The 17,537-nt window shown below is 41.3% G+C and overlaps 1 protein-coding gene across 2 annotated transcripts in view; it reads left to right on the forward strand.

Annotated features, from left to right (window-relative positions):
- Positions 1–10,142: 10,142 nt before the first annotated feature.
- Positions 10,143–17,537, forward strand: part of c1orf21.S (chromosome 1 open reading frame 21 S homeolog) — a 73,123-nt gene continuing 65,728 nt past the window's right edge. Inside the window, exon 1 of one of the 2 annotated variants that reach the window (XM_041591305.1) lies at positions 10,143–10,434. The gene's annotated coding sequence lies outside the window, so the exon portion shown is untranslated. 2 annotated transcript variants of the gene reach the window in all.

The following is a 17,537-nucleotide window of genomic DNA, read 5'->3' on the forward strand; positions in this document are numbered from 1 at the left end:
GTCACTGCCCCCATCTAAAAACAAATCTTCCATAAGGTTACAAATGTATTGTTATTTCTACTTTTTCTATTCAGGCCCTGTCCTATTCATATTCCAGTCTCTTATTCATATCATTGCATTGTTGCTAGGGTAATTTGGATCCTAGAATCCATTGTACTGAAATTACAATCTGGAGAGCTGCTGAATAAAAAGCTAAATAACTCAAAAACAACAAATAATAAAAAATGAAAACCAATTTGCAACCGTCTCGGAATATCACACTTAACATCATACTAAAAGTTATTTTAAAGGTGAACAACCCCTTTTATTGTGTGCTGGGGGAGCAATGTTTTTGGTTTTTGGGTATGTTTTAATATTAAGTAAGTTGCAGGTAAAACTTAGTCCCTTTGTAAATGTATAATTAAGTAACTGAATTCTTAATGAATCAGATGAAAATTAAGCGTAGGACTGGCCAGATATGGGATGACTTTGACGTAGTTGGCCAGCTTAAATATATTGCAATATATGGACAAACAATCCCTGTTTTGTTTAAAGGGTAAGGCATTTTTTAGTAGCAGTATGCACAAAATGTCTCTGTCTTAAATATATTGATAATGGGTTGAGTGCAGAGGACTCTTGTATTTGTCTATATGTATTTTGTGGTCGCAGCCTCATTGCACCCCCGCCTAATGTTTTTAAAAATTAGTGGTGAGCACAACTTTCCCTTGTTTGTTATAGTTATACAGGAGCAGTGACCAGCTCCATGTTGTAGCTCCCACCCCTCCCAGCTATAGTCAGGTGATCCCACTGGTGTCTAATAAAAGGGCAGCCAAGTTTGGGAGTTTTACTTTGAAAGCAGCTAGTAAGTTGCAGCTAAAACTTAGTCCCTTTGTAAAATGTATAATTAAGTAATTGAATTCTTAATGAATCAGATGAAAATTAAGCGTAGGACTGGCCAGATATGGGATGACTTTGACGTAGTTGGCCAGCTTAAATATATTGCAATATATGGACAAACAATCCCTGTTTTGTTTAAAGGGTAAGGCATTTTTTAGTAGCAGTATGCACAAAATGTCTCTGTCTTAAATATATTGATAATGGGTTGAGTGCAGAGGACTCTTGTATTTGTCTCTATGTATTTTGTGGTCGCAGCCTCATTGCACCGCCGCCTAATGTTTTAAAAAATTAGTGGTGAGCACAACTTTCCCTTGTTTGTTATGTTTTAATATTACTTACATTTTTCACATATGAGTGATTTCCCTGTAGTGAGCACCAACCATTTGTTTTTTTGGTGTGCTACCAGCATGGTATTAAAGGTTCTTGTGGTAACATTGGTTTGATTTAAAGTGGGTGTGGTTTAAAAACAGGAAGTGGTCAAAACTGGCTTCCATTATCAGCCCTCCACCATGTATGCTGGAAAAATGCCAGCCCTCATTATCACAGAAGTTGGACAGAACTGGTTTAGATGATACTTGGGAATAAACACCAAACTATAGCAAGTTGGTGGGCATTGTAGTATTTTTATTTTCAGCAAAACAAGGGGGCAGGGTAAATATGTCTGCTCTACAGCAACAAAAGAAGCAACAGTGGACCCCTTATTAGCCGCAGAAAATGAAGGGGAAGCTGAAACTGCAACAGAAAGGCCACAAGATGTGCTAAAGTGGTGGAACTAGCTTTGTATTTATTGATATTACTTGATATCCATCTTGAAGTCCACATTTCCAGTTTGACTGCTATAGTGATATAAGCTCTTCAGTAGGAAATTTTAATTTGGGTCCCTTGATGGTTTGGTTTCCATGACCATACTTGTGATTGGACCTCAGTGGAGGAGCAAAGTGAGTATTATGTTTCTATATGAATTGCAATGGATGGTTATTATAAATAAAGGACAATATTCCTTTTGCAATTTAGTATCAAACTATTTATAATATTGACTAGAGAGTAGGTCATAAGTATTCCAAGGTCCCTGTTTATATTGCCAGTGAAAATCAACTGCTTTACCATATTTTAGCAGGAGATGGCGCTGTACATCTGAATGACCAGCTTTATGGTTGTGTTTTTTCAGGGGACCAACATGAAGTCAGCGAATAAGACATGCAACCAAAAAATCTGGTTTACAACTATCTCAGCCCTCATATTCATTACTATTTTCCATTGCTTAGACCTACACCTAACAGAAATGGGAGCTTTTTCTTGATCCATAAGAAAATAATTTCAAGATTTAGTTCCTACAGTTTTTTTTTCTGTAAAGCTTGTTTTATATAAAGTGATTTGATTAAAAAATTATTATCCAGAATTCTTGGGGCCTGGAATTTTCCATCTAATGGATCTTTCCGTAATTTGGATCTTCTTGGTCTACGAAATTTAAATTTAAACATTCCATAAACCCTATAGGTGTGTTATGCCTCCAATAAGAATTATTTATATTTTAGTTTGGCTCAAGTACAAGGTTCTGTTTTATTGTTACCAAGAAAAAAGAAATCGTTTTTAAAAGTTTGAATCATGAATTTTTGTTTCAACTTGAATAATTTTGTTTGAATTTGGATTATTTGGATAAAATGGACTCTATGGGAGATGGACTTCCTGTAATTCGGAGCTTTCTGGATAACTGGTTTCCAGATAACATGAAAAACTAATATAGCCATCTACCTTCTTTTACAAATTCATGATTTAGGATGCCAATCTGTAGGGTCCTCACACACCAGATTCAACCAACCACTATCCGAAAGGCGGCACATGGTTTATTTAGCAGTTTAGGGCACAGAGTTCAAGCCAATAAGGCAGCAACAAATCCCTAGATCCAGGGACTCATAAAGGGTCATTGATGACCATGTGCAGCTTCCTGGGTATTTGCCATGATTTGTAACCCATAAAGTGGCATTATTTCCCAACCAATCCAGTGCAATTATGACCATGACACTAAAACGTGTGCATCGGATGTAAGTAGGTGCACTTGCCCGTGCAGGGTCGGACTGAAGGGTCCAAGGCCCACTGGGGCTTTGGACAGGGGTCCTCATCTTCATGCTCCCCTGCCCCGGCTGCAACCCCCCCTCTCTTGACCCCCCACCCCAGCCGCATGGAGGGTGAGATCAGAGGGGAGTGAAGGGCCATTTGGGAGCAGAAAAGTGCAAGTCTGGGTCAGCAGGGCCCACCGGGTTTTTACCCAGTGTCCCGCTGGCCAAGTCCAACTTTGTGCCTGTGAATCATTGAACAGATTGGGCAGCCATAAATTGGAGACCATGTTAAGGTACAAGTACAACTACGCGAATGGAATCAATATGTGCAGCATTCATGTCCATTTTTGTGCCTCCCACACTTGCGGCTGTGTTCGTAAATAAGCCCTATTGTTGTTTCAGTTCGAATTGCCTTTAAATAATAAAACGCTTGCTTAGCTTTACTACTCAATTACTCATTGAGTACCTCCCTGACGCGGGAGTTGCTTTGATTTACTCTCCAGTAAAAATGTTATAAAATATTTATATTATTGCAGAATCCGTTATTGATCAAAGTGACGTTCCATATATCACATATGGTAATTCCTCCAGCATTCTCACCCCCTGCACCTTCACTGTGATGCCTATTTTATATATTAATCCACAAATAAATAAGTGTACAGTGCCAGAGCACCAGTGACCAGATTAATGCCCCCCAGTTTATTCTGTACCCCTTATTTCTTTCTCTTAAAGAAGAATTAAAGCCTAACTAAAGAAGTAGTTAAAAATGTTGTACATTATGTTTTGTGCTTCTGTACCAGCCCAAGGCAACCACAGCCCTTTAGCAGTAAATATCTGTGTCTCCAAAGATGCCCCAGTAGCTCCTCATCTTCTTTTCTGCTGGTTCACTGCACATGCTCTGTGCTGCTGTCACTGAGCTTAGGGTCCCACTCACAATATACAGTACACATAGAACATAAATGTCACAGTATAAGGCTGGGTAGTAATTAATACAGATAATTACTATATGGCAGCACAGAAACCAGTGCAACTAGCATCAGGATGTAATAATCAGCCTTATAGCATCAGCTTATTTCAGGCTAACTTTATTTTTTGCTTGATAATTAGTGATGACCCCTAAACTTGCTTCTCAGCAGCTGCTCAGAGCCCACTGAGCATGTGTCACAGACACTTTCCAAGATGGTGACCCCCTGTGACAAGTTTAAAGTCCTGTATCATTGCTGCTATTGAGAAGCTGAAATTTTAGGATGGTGCTATAAGTTCAGTATATAAAATATAGCATTTTTAGCCATATTCATTTTTAGGGTTTAGTTCTCCTTTAAAGTTTTACACTTCTCCGTTTGCGGCCTGCGGGGACATTAGCCTTAGTGCTGGAGGAAAGTGCCTCACAAATGAACAATTTCACACCAAAACGAATGTGTTCTTTCAGCTTTCAGTGAGTTGTAGAAAGTGAGACCTAGAACTGTGACACTAGTTAAACACCTTACAGAAGCCCCTTAGCAACTGAGTGTGTAACTAAAGCAATGCCGGGTCCTTGATATGTCGCTAGGGTTGTCACCTGGCCGGTATTTTACCAACCTGCCCAGTAAAAATGATGGTTGATCCCAATGTTATTAATAGGGAAGAAACGTAAATATAAAGGAAGGCCAGTATTTTTTTCCAGAAAAGGTGGCAACCCTATATGTCGCCATTTATTCACTATTGTAAAAACCACAACACTTTTTTGAGGGAGCTAATATAGTCAGGTGTATACAATGATAGGGTTTATTATAGGGAAAATCTACCCGTTATTGTAAATTGTGATTTGATTTGTGTCACATGACTCACTGAAAATTTGTGTATAATATATAATCAGGACCATATTTACTGTATAGGTACTCAAGGGTCATTGCTTGTTCTTAGCTCTCGGGTGCAAAAAAAAAAAGATCTACACTGCCCCCATGTGCTAGTATTCAGTATGGCCACCCCTGACAGCCGGTGTGATGGTAGACTCCACACCTTTATTATATAATGGCTTGAAGGGGCCCCTCAAATTTGAACTGGGCCCTCTTGAACTGTAGTCAAATGCTCTACCACTGAGCTATAACCACTCACTTGACAGACATACCTAGCCTGCAATGGTTTGGGTGGAGACCATACTTTTCTGTATAGAGCAGAAAGTGGCACAAACTCACTCCTTTATTAATATAATGACAGCAAGGGGTAACCCAACTTCAAACCAGGAGACCTCTTTATCTACCATAAAGGTATACCCCTCACCAGAAAAGTACAGCTGACATGCAATTGTTTGGTCAGGGTTCATACTTTTTATGTATTAGAACAGAAAGGGGGTACACAAAGGTGTAGGCAGAACCCACACTTTTAATACATAACAGGAGGAAAGGAGCAGCCCAATTTGAACTGGGGACCTTTGGATCTGCAGTCAAATTCTCGACCACTGAGCCATAACTCCAACAAAAAAAAAAAGAAAACCCCACCTGGCTTGCAATGGAGCAGATGGAGCCCATATTTTTCCTTTATAAGAGCAGTAAGGGGACTCAAAAAAAATGTAGGCAAAATCCATACTTTTAATTTACAATGGCACCCAAAGGTGAACTAGAGACTGCTTGGTCAGTAGTCAAATACTCTACCCAGGCTGATGCAGCAGCAGCATAATATAGAGGGAATATTGCACTTTCATGTAACAGAGACATCTCCACAGAGATGTAACAGCATTATGAGTCTTACTGGCCATCAGACAGGTGTGCTAGTAAAGTGATGCTGAAGTGAGATGTTCTGTTACATGAAAGTGCAATATAAAGGCTGCGTCAGCCTTTAACCAGTAGATGGCGCTATAAATATACTCCATTTGCCTGAGGCCTCTTGCACACAAACTGATTTTGCCCATATTTGAAAATTCTGGCAGCATAAAATCCAGCCACATTTGCAACTAATAAACATGTCAGGTGACTGCAACCAATTAATGGTTGAATATTGAAAGTCTTCAGCTAACATACAGTCTTTAGTATATAGTAGTGCTTAGAGTCAGCTGTACCAGCCCATGGCCACATTAGACTTATGAAATAAAAATATATGGCCAGACCTCCTTTTGTATCTAGGCCACTGTTGCTTGCTGCATTAGGGATATACTTACTTTGCCGAAATCATGGGAGGGAAGGCAGCAGGGGATCAGGTTGGGGCTGGCAGGGCCCACAGGGTTGGAGCCAACTGGGTTTTTTTCCAGCATCCTGCCAGTCAAGTCTGACCCTGAAACTGGGCCTCCTAGTGCCCACCAGAGAACCTGACTTCCCGGGACCACTCTCACAACTATTAGATGCAGATAGGTATAGAGGTATAAATAAGCTTATGGGACAAATAACAGGGCTGAGGGGAAGACTTCCAGACTGGGGCCTACTAGGGCCTGAATTCACATAGAAATCTTCTGCTACTTTGGCAGTTCAGTTCAGTCTAGTCAACACTAGTACATTCTATTGCCAAAATGGTACCTGAAGAACAACCAGTCACATGTTAATTGAATTGGCAGTGCTCATTCAGCTCCATGCAGATAAATGCAGAGATGTCAACTAACCCCACATAATTAGGGTCTCCGGAACTGGAAATCCTATTCTTATCTACACTAATTGTTAATGTCTTAGAATTTCTCGGACAGGATCATTATCAGCCTAACAACATGGGTTTAGTTGATATTTCTGTAAATGGAGACATAATTGTTATATTCATCCTCCCTATAATGCCTGCTCCACCCAACTCTCTCAGTCCCATTGCATAAATCAGACTCCCAATGGTCTGACTGGTTGTCTGGCTGAATCCGGCTTACAAATGCACTAAAGTTTAGTCTGTGCATGGATTCCTTGTGTGCAGTCACAATCAAGTGTTTGCTCGTTTTCTACAAAAATGTTCAGCCTTTACTAGGTGGGGCCAGTGCAGTGACATCAGAGTCCGTGTAGTATTGAGGGTCAATGGCCCATGAGTGGATGTGGAACAATGGGCTCTGGACAGGGGTGTAGCATTTCTATAGAGAAAGTCTGTGGCTACTGGGAGGCACAGAGAGTGGTGACTATCAAGCAGCTTCAATATGTTTATGAAAATGTCTCACATTTTAGGGGATCCTACAATTAATTTAATATAGGGCCCAGTAAATTTCTATTTAGGCCCCTGGTTCTGAAACTCAGGTTTATACTATCCTTCTGCACTATTATTGACTGTGCCAGCCACCTCCACCATGTCCTCTCAGCCAGCTTATCCCTTTTAAAAAGTAATGTTTATAATTGCACCCAGGCAAACTTTATAACATATCCCAATATTAACCACTTTATAGTAAGTCTCACCCAGATAACCCCTTAAAGTAACCATAACCGCACAGATATTATTGTACGAAACTACATTTCATACAATATTCGGGGCATCTATGGCAGAAGACGAGCTGACTGTTATCAGCAAAAGACTTGGATATCAGTCGGTTTGTCGATTGGGCTTGCCGGAAAATTTTGATCGGGCTCCTTTGAAGGAAGTTAAACATTGCCATTGCTAATTTAAACCATGGGGAGAGTAACACTGGACATACACGGCATGGGCAGATTAAAGTTGCCAATATCAGTTCTTCAGACAGTTTATCTGGCAGTAACAGGTCTCCCACTTGTCCTTACAGTGATGGACTAGGGGTCCTGGGCCCACTGGGACTGTTACCTTGGGGGACCCCGCACAGTGTCAGACTCAGACACCAGGGGCCCACTCTCAGTACTATTATTCTTCCTCTCCTCACTCAACCTCTATTCTCCTATTTTTCTAGCAATCGAGGACTGCATCGGCTAGTTGAAGCGAACCTCATCTCGTCGGCGCACAGTCTCTTCCTTGTAATCTGATTGTTTGGCCCTAAAGCCGAATGTTCGGATTAACCCAATAACGCCCTGCCATTGGTGGCCATATCAGAAAAACATCTTATTGTGTATGGCCACCTTTAGCTGCTGATTTGGCCCCTACAAAGCAAGTTGGTAGCTTCTCTACCCATGTATGGGTCCTTTCCACCAGCCCCTCTGATCAGCGCCTCTCCAGGTAGCACTGCCTTCTGCCTCAAAGCCCATAATAATTCTACCCCTGATAACCGCAGCAGGATATGAAAACTTATGTCAGTAAATGATCCCAATATCCCAGTAAAACTGCAACTGAAAGTGCCAAACAATGAGTTTATAAGAAGAAGTAACAACTGGATTGTATTTAATCATTGCGTTGTATTGTGTGTGTGCCATACAAATGTAGCACTAGCACATTCTAAAGCACTTTCCCTTTTGACATTTAATCCCACCTTCTCTGTGCTTCTGAGCAATTATGGGAGGAGAAGGAGGTGGTTTATTGTATTGATTAAGTTATTGCTTAATTCTGATCCCAGCCTGACACTCCTCTTTTTCATAAAATGCACTGGCCAAGGGTACTTGCTGTCATGTTGTTTCATTTTATTCGACCATTCCCTGTGCTGCCCGACAAACAATTCTGTGCCAATCATGTGCAAGGGCAGGGATGCCTGGGATACAGACAAAATATGGTGAGTCTGACAGATAACATATCTGGGGCTGGAGTCTGGTTTGTAGAGGAGGAGCGCTGTTCCAGAGTCTAAAGTAAGAGACTAAAATCATTGGGGGGTTTCCTAACAACGTTGCACCCCCAGCAGGGCCAGACTGGGAGTAAAAAGCAGCCCACGTATTGTATAAATGTGCCACACTGGTGGTCAGCCCCCCAACACAAATTAAAAGGTAACATTGGTGATCATGGACCCCCATAAAATGTAAAAAAAATATTGGTGGCCAGCCCCCCCAATATAAAAAAATATTGGTGTCTAGGGTCCTCCATTAAAGTAGAAAAAATAGTGGTCAGGGCTTTCCCCCTATAAACTTTAAAAACAATACTTTTGTCTGGGATTAAAAAAAAAAAAAAGTTCTTCAATGGAAGCTTACATTTAAAGTTTGGCAGGTGGTTTTCTTTCTTCCAGACGACAGCACCTTTAAGTTACCTTTTAATATGTTATAGAATGACTAAATCGAACCAACCTTTTAATTGGCCTTCATTTTTTTTTAAGAGTTTTTTAATTATTTGTCTTCTTCTACGGACTCTTTCCAGCTTTCAAATAGGGGTCACTGACCCCATATAAAGAACGTATGCTCTACAAATGTATTGTTATTGCTACTTTTTAATTACTCACCTTTTATGCCGGCCTCTCCTATTCATATTACAGTCTATTATTCAAACCAGTGTAGGGTTGCTAAGGCAATTTGGACCCTAGCAACCAGAACGCTGAAATTGCAAACTGGAGAGCTGCTGAATTATAAAGCTAAATAACTCAAAAACTACAAAAAAAATAAAAGCATTTGCAAATGGTCTCAAAATATTACTCTCTACATCAGTGATCCCCAACCAGTGGCTTGTGAGCAACATGTGTGCTCTCCGACCCCTTGGATGTTGCTCCCAGTAGTCTCAAAGCAGGTGCTTATTTTTAAATTCCTGACTTAAAGGCAAGTTTTGGTTGTATATAAACCACATGTACTGTCAAACAGACCCTTCTGTTGAGTGATGGGTGAATACATTCCCCCAATTTGCAAAGAATTTCCACATTTAACCGCGGGTGAATAAATTTGCGAATCTCCTGCGAAAATTCGTCTGTGTCAAAATTTTGGACGTGCGTCTGAAAAGTCACTTGCATCAAAATCGGCGTGCATCAACACTATTCAGACGCTCATTAACTTTAACGCCACTGTCAAAATTGATGCAAGCGACTTTTCGGACGAGGGTGTCAGTTTAGATTTTCAAAATTTTTTCGCCGTTTCCGAATTTTGCGGGAAATTCACAAATTTTTCGTTGTTTCGAAATTTTGCGGGAAATTCACGATTTTTTTGCCGTTTCGCGAATTTTGCGGCAAGGCGAAACAGGAGAAATTCGCCCATCGCTGCACATAGGAGCTACCAATACCCAAGCACAACCCTTATTTGGAAGCCCCAGGAACTTTTTACATGCTTATGTTGCTCTCCAACATTATTTTACACTTGAATGTGACTCACAAGTAAAAAAGGTTAAGGACACCTGCTCTACATGATACTAAAAGTTAATTTACAAGTGAACAACCCCTTTACAATGACACATTTGTGAGGTGAGGGTGCTGAGAGTTGCAGCTGGATGGCTATAGGCTGATGTGAGCTACTGTATAATGTGTAGCTTGTGTGACACAGTAACAGTAATGTATAGGGGAAGAGAAGAAGGTGAGCAGGTGTCTGTGCTGCTGCCTCTCTGCTGAATTGTAAAGGCCTGGCCAGACCGGCTGTCTAATGAGTAGCAGTCTCTCACCCCTCCCATCCCCTCCCTATTCCCCCTCACTCCCTTCCCTGCTTGTGCTGCTGAGCGGCTGCAATTGGAGCGTTCGCTACTTGTGCTCAGCCCTCCGCTCCTTCTCCGTCTCTCGCCCAACGTGACCGCCTGCGCCAGTGGATCCCCGACCCCGGAGCTGCACCTCGGGAAGGTAAGGAAGCAAAGCGACAGCGCCGGGATGTGATTGGAGCGCAGCGCAGGGTCGGGCTGAGGAGGGATAGAGAGGAGCTGGCGGGCCTGTTGGTTTTTCATTTCTGCTCTATTTATATCAAGCTGCTGGTTTGGCTACATGAGCCCACATATGTATTTGGCACCAGGAGCAGGGCCTACCCCCCCCCTTATCTGCTGTCACAGGTGACCCCTGACATGTGGGCACAGTTGCACCACCGACCCCCTGCAGCCTGCCTTCCCCTTTGATTCCTATATAGCCAATTTATTAGTAATTAGCCATGCATCATGTGCAGCCCTACAATCTCCTAGTAACACCAGCAGCATGAACATTTGTCCCTATTTATAGCCTGCCTGCTGTCTGAACTACAACTCCCAGCATCCCCACTCACACTTGTGCTGTGCCCATGGGTATAATTTCCCATTTCAGCAGATGTCCTATATAATCTGCCTGGGGTTTTATTCCACTGAGCCCCATGTGATTTCTGCATTGATCTCAGAATTGTGACCCATGGCAAGTCACTGGCTTCCATACTGACCATTTAGTGCCTGTGCAAATGTTTGGATCAGGGGGTGCAATCTATAGCAGAAAAACCTCCCCCTGGTATTCTTCTGATCTAAATTCACTGTATTTTCAGACATTGTCATTCCATTTCTTACTGTAACCTGTTGAATGTGTGATTACTGGAATTGGTGCTGCCATGTGTCTGCAATGACTTGATATTGTCGGGCTTTGGCAATGTCACACTTCTGTACAAGAGGATTTTTATTCTGGAGTTAAGGTTTGCTGTTTGCTAGGTTCTGCCCACATTCCAGCTGTAATTAGTTATATGAAGGGTTAATACCATGAAGAGCAAAGCACTGAAGACAATTAGGGCAGCCCCAGGGCAATAGAGGATTCTGGGAGAGCTAGAAAGTATCAGGACATGGTGGAGCTCTCCTGCATAAAACTTTGCTGTATTTTATAGACCAGGTATATTTAGGTTGTAGTGAGAATAATCACTGTACACAATCACTGTCATCTGCCAATTTGATTATTTTGTTTTCTGGGCCCCTAAATGATTGCTGGAATGTGGCAGATGCAATAAGATGGGATCATTTAGGGCAGACAATCTGTGTGTGTGAATGGCCTGGAAGTGCTATGGTTCTTATTGTTTCATTTGGCCTCCAAGTGTTGGCTTGGGTCACTTAAGGATATATTAGTTTTTTTAATGAGTTCATAGGTCAAATGGGTGCATCTATCTCCTTAATTACTTTAAGGGTTAAAGAAAATTAACCACAGCATGTTTTCTCCTGAAGTGTCAGAGCCTAGTTGCCCATAATACTGCCCCAAATCCTCTTTCAGGTCTTCCTTGGTCATTGATCCACCAGACTGCCTGTAGGCAACAGTATAACAGAGAGGTTTTATTCTCACTTTATAAATGAAGTGTTCCTAGTCCAGTTAATTTGTGGTCCATGCCTACTACTGATACAATGGCCACAGAGAAGCACCACTTGCATTGTTAGGGACCATTACTACAAATGCCTCAGCCAGCATGCAATGCAAGTCAGATGCCAGTCAGATGCAATTAGAGTTGGGTCTAGGGCACAAAGAATGTTGGAGAGTTAGGGCTCTTACACACGGCGGTTTTTCCTGCCCTCCCCTGCATTGCGCTTTCTTCCGTTCAGATGCAGGGGAACGCAGGAGTAGTCGTACTCAATTATTGTGAGGGGCTGTACTCACAAAGACGCATGTAAGCGCCAAACGCAGGTGGGACCCTGCATGTTGCAATTTACCTGCGTTCACACATGTACATATGCATCTGTCTGAGTACAGCCCCTTCACAATAATTGAGTGCGTCTACTCCACTGCGGCTGAACAGAAGAAATCCCAATGCAGGCGAGTGCAGGAAAAAGGGCCCTTAGGTACCATATAGCACAAATGCTTCAGCCACGATGCAATTAGAGTTAGCCACCATATAGCACAGATGCTTCAGCAAGTGTGCAATTAGCATTAGGCACCATATAGCACAAATGCTTCACCCAGGGTGCAATTAGCATAAGGCACCGTGTAGCACAAATGCTTCAGCCAGGGTGCAATAAGAGTTAGCCACAATATAGCAAAGATGCTTCAGCCAGGGTGCAAATAACGTTAGCCACTGTATAGCACAGATGCTTCAGCCATGGTGCAATTTGAGTTAGCTAGGGTGCAATGGGACGTGAGTTAACAATGGCTGTAGTGATAAGCAACATTTTTCTCCACAATGACTCCAATGGGTGAAAAAATTGTTGTGCGACACAGCGAGCCAAAAAGAATTGGCCGCCTATAGACTTCAATGCATTTTGGCGAATGTTTGCCTTTTTTACAAATTTTTGGCGAAGTGAAACGGGTCAGATTCGCTCATCACTAGTGTTTAGCAGTTGGCTGGCTGTGGGTTACTTTAATCCTAATGCTCATCTGCAGCCCATCATGTAGAAAGGTGCCATCCTTATTGGATACAGTGACATTGGGTGCCAGACGTTAGAGCATGATAATCAGCAGAAAGCACCGTATAGTTAATGGGAGAGAGAACTGGAAAAAGAAACTTTCACTAGAGTACAATATGTATTCAGTAAAGAATAGTTTTTTGTTTAGTGTGCCAAAGAACCATATTGGCATGCCACACACAAATGTTTATCCACTGTGAGAGAGCTGGGGTTGTTCTCCTTCCAACACTTTCAGTTCAGTTGGTTTTAGATAGTTCACCAGAAATAAAGTCTTTTCAATGACTTTCCATTCTTCATTTCTGACCATTTGTCTAACATTGAAGTTTAGAGTTTCATTTTTCATCTTATGTCTTTCTGAAGCAGCTTGGGGGGGGGGCGGTCGCCCACTCTTTAACTGTTCTAAATTAATACATTAATCAATACATTTCTTATCTTTGTCCCTGCTGAGCAGAATCCCTGAGTTTCATTAAATGCAGTAGTTAGAATTGATGCAATAGTTGCCAAAATCCCTCAGATGCTGCTGAGAAATGTATCAACTAATGTAGCAAATTATAACGGTACAGAATCACTGAGCTGCCAGACTGAAACACCAGAGGGAGGCACAATAAACTTTAAACTGAAATACAGTGAAACCTCGATTTTAAGTCCCCTGATTTTAAGTGTTCCCGCATTTTAAATTTTTTATTTGTGGTCCCACCAATTTATAATGCATTTCCCTGATTTTAAGTAATGTTTTCCCGGATTTTACATCAATATTTTGTCCTGATGTTCCCAAAAACTGCTTTTTTTCCCTCTATGAATGTTATTATTTGTGAAATAAAGAGGTTTAAAATACTAACCAGATGTATATTTTGCCTGTAAATGGTCAATTCCTATTAGTCGGCCCCTTATACAGTCCTGCACCAATCACTTATTGCTTTAGGTTGTGTATGTGACTGACAGAGAGTCTTGCACAGGCCCCCCATAGTGTAACATTAACACTGCAATGTTTAACCCTTGTTATTAACACAGTCAATATTGTATCTCAAAGTAAAAGGACTCCTGTGCTTATATCCTTTCAGTACTTAAAGAAAAAGTTATTTTAACACATTTCCAGGATTTTACATTTCCAGGATTTTACATAATTTTTTCCTGGTGCCCTGAAAAACGTAAAATGGGGGTTCTACTGTATTAGAAAAACATGAAAAAATGGAAATCAACTGAAAAAACGTCTTTATTTCTATATGAAAGTAGCAGAACTGGTAGAACTTTTAACTCCCAGTATGTTTACATAGTTACTTGCTGAGAATACTGGGATATTCATCTCACATCAGCAGGTTTCATTATATAAAAATAAACAGGGTGCAAAGGCTGCAACTTTATTATTTTATTGGGCTGGAACAAGTAACCTACAGTGTATGAGCAGGTCTATCCACCCAATGAAGCAGAAGGTGCTCTCCCTGCCAGCAAATGGGAACTCTGATCCTGCAGCTTTGGGTCTATTTACCCAGCATTCGTATTGGGTATTCGTCTGTGATGGGCAACAGGGAGCCCGGGAAAGCCATAGAAGCACTGAGTATTATTAGCACAACTAATAGAGTTTTTAATAAGGCTAGCTTAAAGAGCTTCAAAACTGCCATAAATACATGGTTTGGGGTTTTTTGTGCTGCCCACTCCCCCTAAGTGTCCCTCTTGGCTGCAGGCCTCACTCCCACCGCTTAATGAAATTCCCATGGAAAATGAACACACGTACAATATTTGTTTTAATTATTACTGTTAGGGCTAATCCAATTACTATGCAGTTCTCATTTAAAGGGAAAGAAGACACTATTTTTTCATACATCATGGAAAAGGCATATTTCTGTTTAAACCTTTAAGTGGCTTTCCCTAGTGCTCGTCTCTACATTCTCCGGCTAATATGTTTGAGTTATCTGAAGGGAAAGGGGAAGTCAACCCCATAATAAAAGTTGCCTAATCAAAGAAAACACAATTCTAAGCAACTTTCCAATATAAATGTATTGATTTTTCAGTGCCTTTATAAAGTTATTTCTTAAAACAGTTGCTATTGAAAGCAGCATTTGTTTAACTCCTGGTTGTTACTTTTTAAACAGTGTTGCAACAGTCTGGTAAAAAACAGCAAAGACAGGTCTTTTAATCAGCTGCCTCATCTTAGGGTGGCCATACACAGGGAGATCCGCTCATTTGCTGATGTCGCCAAACGATCGGGTCTTTCCCTGATATGCCCACATTGAAGTTGGCGATATCGGCCTGATCCTAGGGCCCAACGATCAGATCAGAATTGAGGCAATGCGGGCAGTTGGATTGTGGGACCGCATTAATGAACAGATGTGGCCGTGATCCGACAGGATTTTTTACACTGCCCGATCAACATTTGCCCGACTTTTGGCCAAATATTAATGGGGGCGCCTGTCGGATGGCCCCACACGGCCAATAAGCTGCCGACTCGGTCTGTCTGCAGCTTTTATCAGCCATACATTGTTTCAACAGTCTGAGCCATCAGGGCAGTGAATAGAAAGGCACAGAAACTGCTTTCAATAGCAATAGCAATAGCAATAGCAATACAAATAACAAACCATAGAAAATGTGTACTGAATTGCTTAGAATTATGTTTTCTTTTATTAGGCAAATTACTTTTTGGGTTGACATTCCATTTAACCTTAGGGCATCAGATGCTGCTGGACTACATTTTCCAGCATGCATTAACTCTTGATTATTTGGGGAGGAATGCTGGGATTTGCAGCCCAGCAGCAACTGAGGGCCCAAGGTTAAGAAACAGGGAGGCAAAATATTGCTTGTTTACTACCCTTTAATGGTCTCAGGGGAATAACTCAGTTGAACCTACCAACATGTTAGCTCAAACTCATAAATCAAAATGCTAGAATTAACCCAGAGGTCCCCAACCCTTTATTCCAATAAGTCTCCTTAGAGCCAGGCCAAATAACTTTGGCACCCAAGAGTGTCAATTACCAGTAGGGCAAGTGATTCATGGTTATAGCACATATGGGAGAACCATTTCAAGGCCATGGTTGGAGTAGCTAGCGTGTAATACTTTTATTGATACTTAATTGGATTTCACCAATAAAAGGGCAATAAACCAGGTGGAAGAAAGCTGATCCACTGTCATCTGCTCCTTCATGTAACCCCACTGAAAGGCAAAACCATTGCTTCCAAATCAGAAATGCAAAAAAAATGTTCCATTTATAAAACAAAAGCGAATGGCAAGCCACAGTCTGGGGTAATCCCCTCAATTTAGGTCTGGTAGGCAGGCTTAGGATAGTTGTCTAGGGTCCCTAACCTTTCACAGATCCCCATTTACAGCCCTCCAGGTACTGCTGAGCTACAACTACACTGTACCATCCTCCTAAAATTACTTATTTCTTTTAAATTCTGTATATTGTCATAATACACTGCTCTACTCCATCATCCATCTCCTGGTTATGTTTACACGTCTCCCTATTTGTTATTTACAAAGGATCACTGATAAGGCTGCTGTTAGTCTTCATTGTCTGGCTGGCAACTGTTTTCTGTTTGTACTCCGCAGCTGGAGGATGTTTTAACTTTACCATGGCCATGCACAGGACAGTCCTCTGTATCTGACAGTTAGAACAGACGGATACCATACAAGTAACCATACACATGTATGGGCCCCTTCTTTTGTTCTGTTCTGGCAGCTGGAAAGTCCAGCCCTTTGGAATTGCTGGGGCTGAGGAGGAATTGTTACTGCCCTTTACTTCTTCATCTGCTGATGCACCCCCTATTAACATGTATTTATATAGCTCTAACATGATGTCGGCATTTTCATTCCTTCATATGATCTGAATATCTGTGCATATACTGTAAAATCTCTTATTTGAGATTTTATATATAATAATACAGGTATGGGACCTTTCTGTCATTTGGATCTCCATACATTGTCTACTTAAATGAATTGAAACATTAAGTAAACTCAGTAGGATTGTTTTGCCTCTAATGAAGATTGTTATATTTTCATTGGGGCCAAAAATAAGGTACTATTATTACAGAGTAAAAGATTAAAATTTAAAAATCTAAATGATGTCATCAAATTGGAGTGTAGGTGAGGCGGCCTTCCATATAGGATCTGTTATTAGATTAGATTAGATTCAACTTTATTGTCATTACACAAGTACAAGTACAAGGCAACGAAATGCAGTTTAGGTCTAACCAGTAGTGCAATAAGCAGTAAGTGCAGGATAAGGTATAAATTATAATTGGTATGTACAAGAATAAACTGGATAATATTTACAGAGTGATTACAGTCATATGAACATAATATACAGTTTGTAGTAACTATAATCAGTAGTTACAAGCAGATGAAAAAAATGTACAGGTTGCTGCAGTACAATATTGAATGTGCAATGGTAATGGGGATAGTGTAAGGTGGGGGGCGTTTAAAGGAGTCAGTAAGGTGCAGAGTTCAGTATGGAGACAGCTCTAGGAAAGAAACTGTTCCTCAGTCTGCTGGTTCTTGTCCGGTGTAACCTGAAACGCCTGCCTGAAGGCAGAAGAGAAAACAGTCTGTGGGCAGGGTGAGAGGAGTCCTTAAGAACACTGCGTGCTCGACGAAGACAGTGCTTCTTCTGGATGTCCTCAATGGATGGA

The sequence above is a fragment of the Xenopus laevis genome, chromosome 4S (genome assembly GCF_017654675.1).
Source record: "Xenopus laevis strain J_2021 chromosome 4S, Xenopus_laevis_v10.1, whole genome shotgun sequence".
Lineage (NCBI taxonomy): Eukaryota > Metazoa > Chordata > Amphibia > Anura > Pipidae > Xenopus > Xenopus laevis.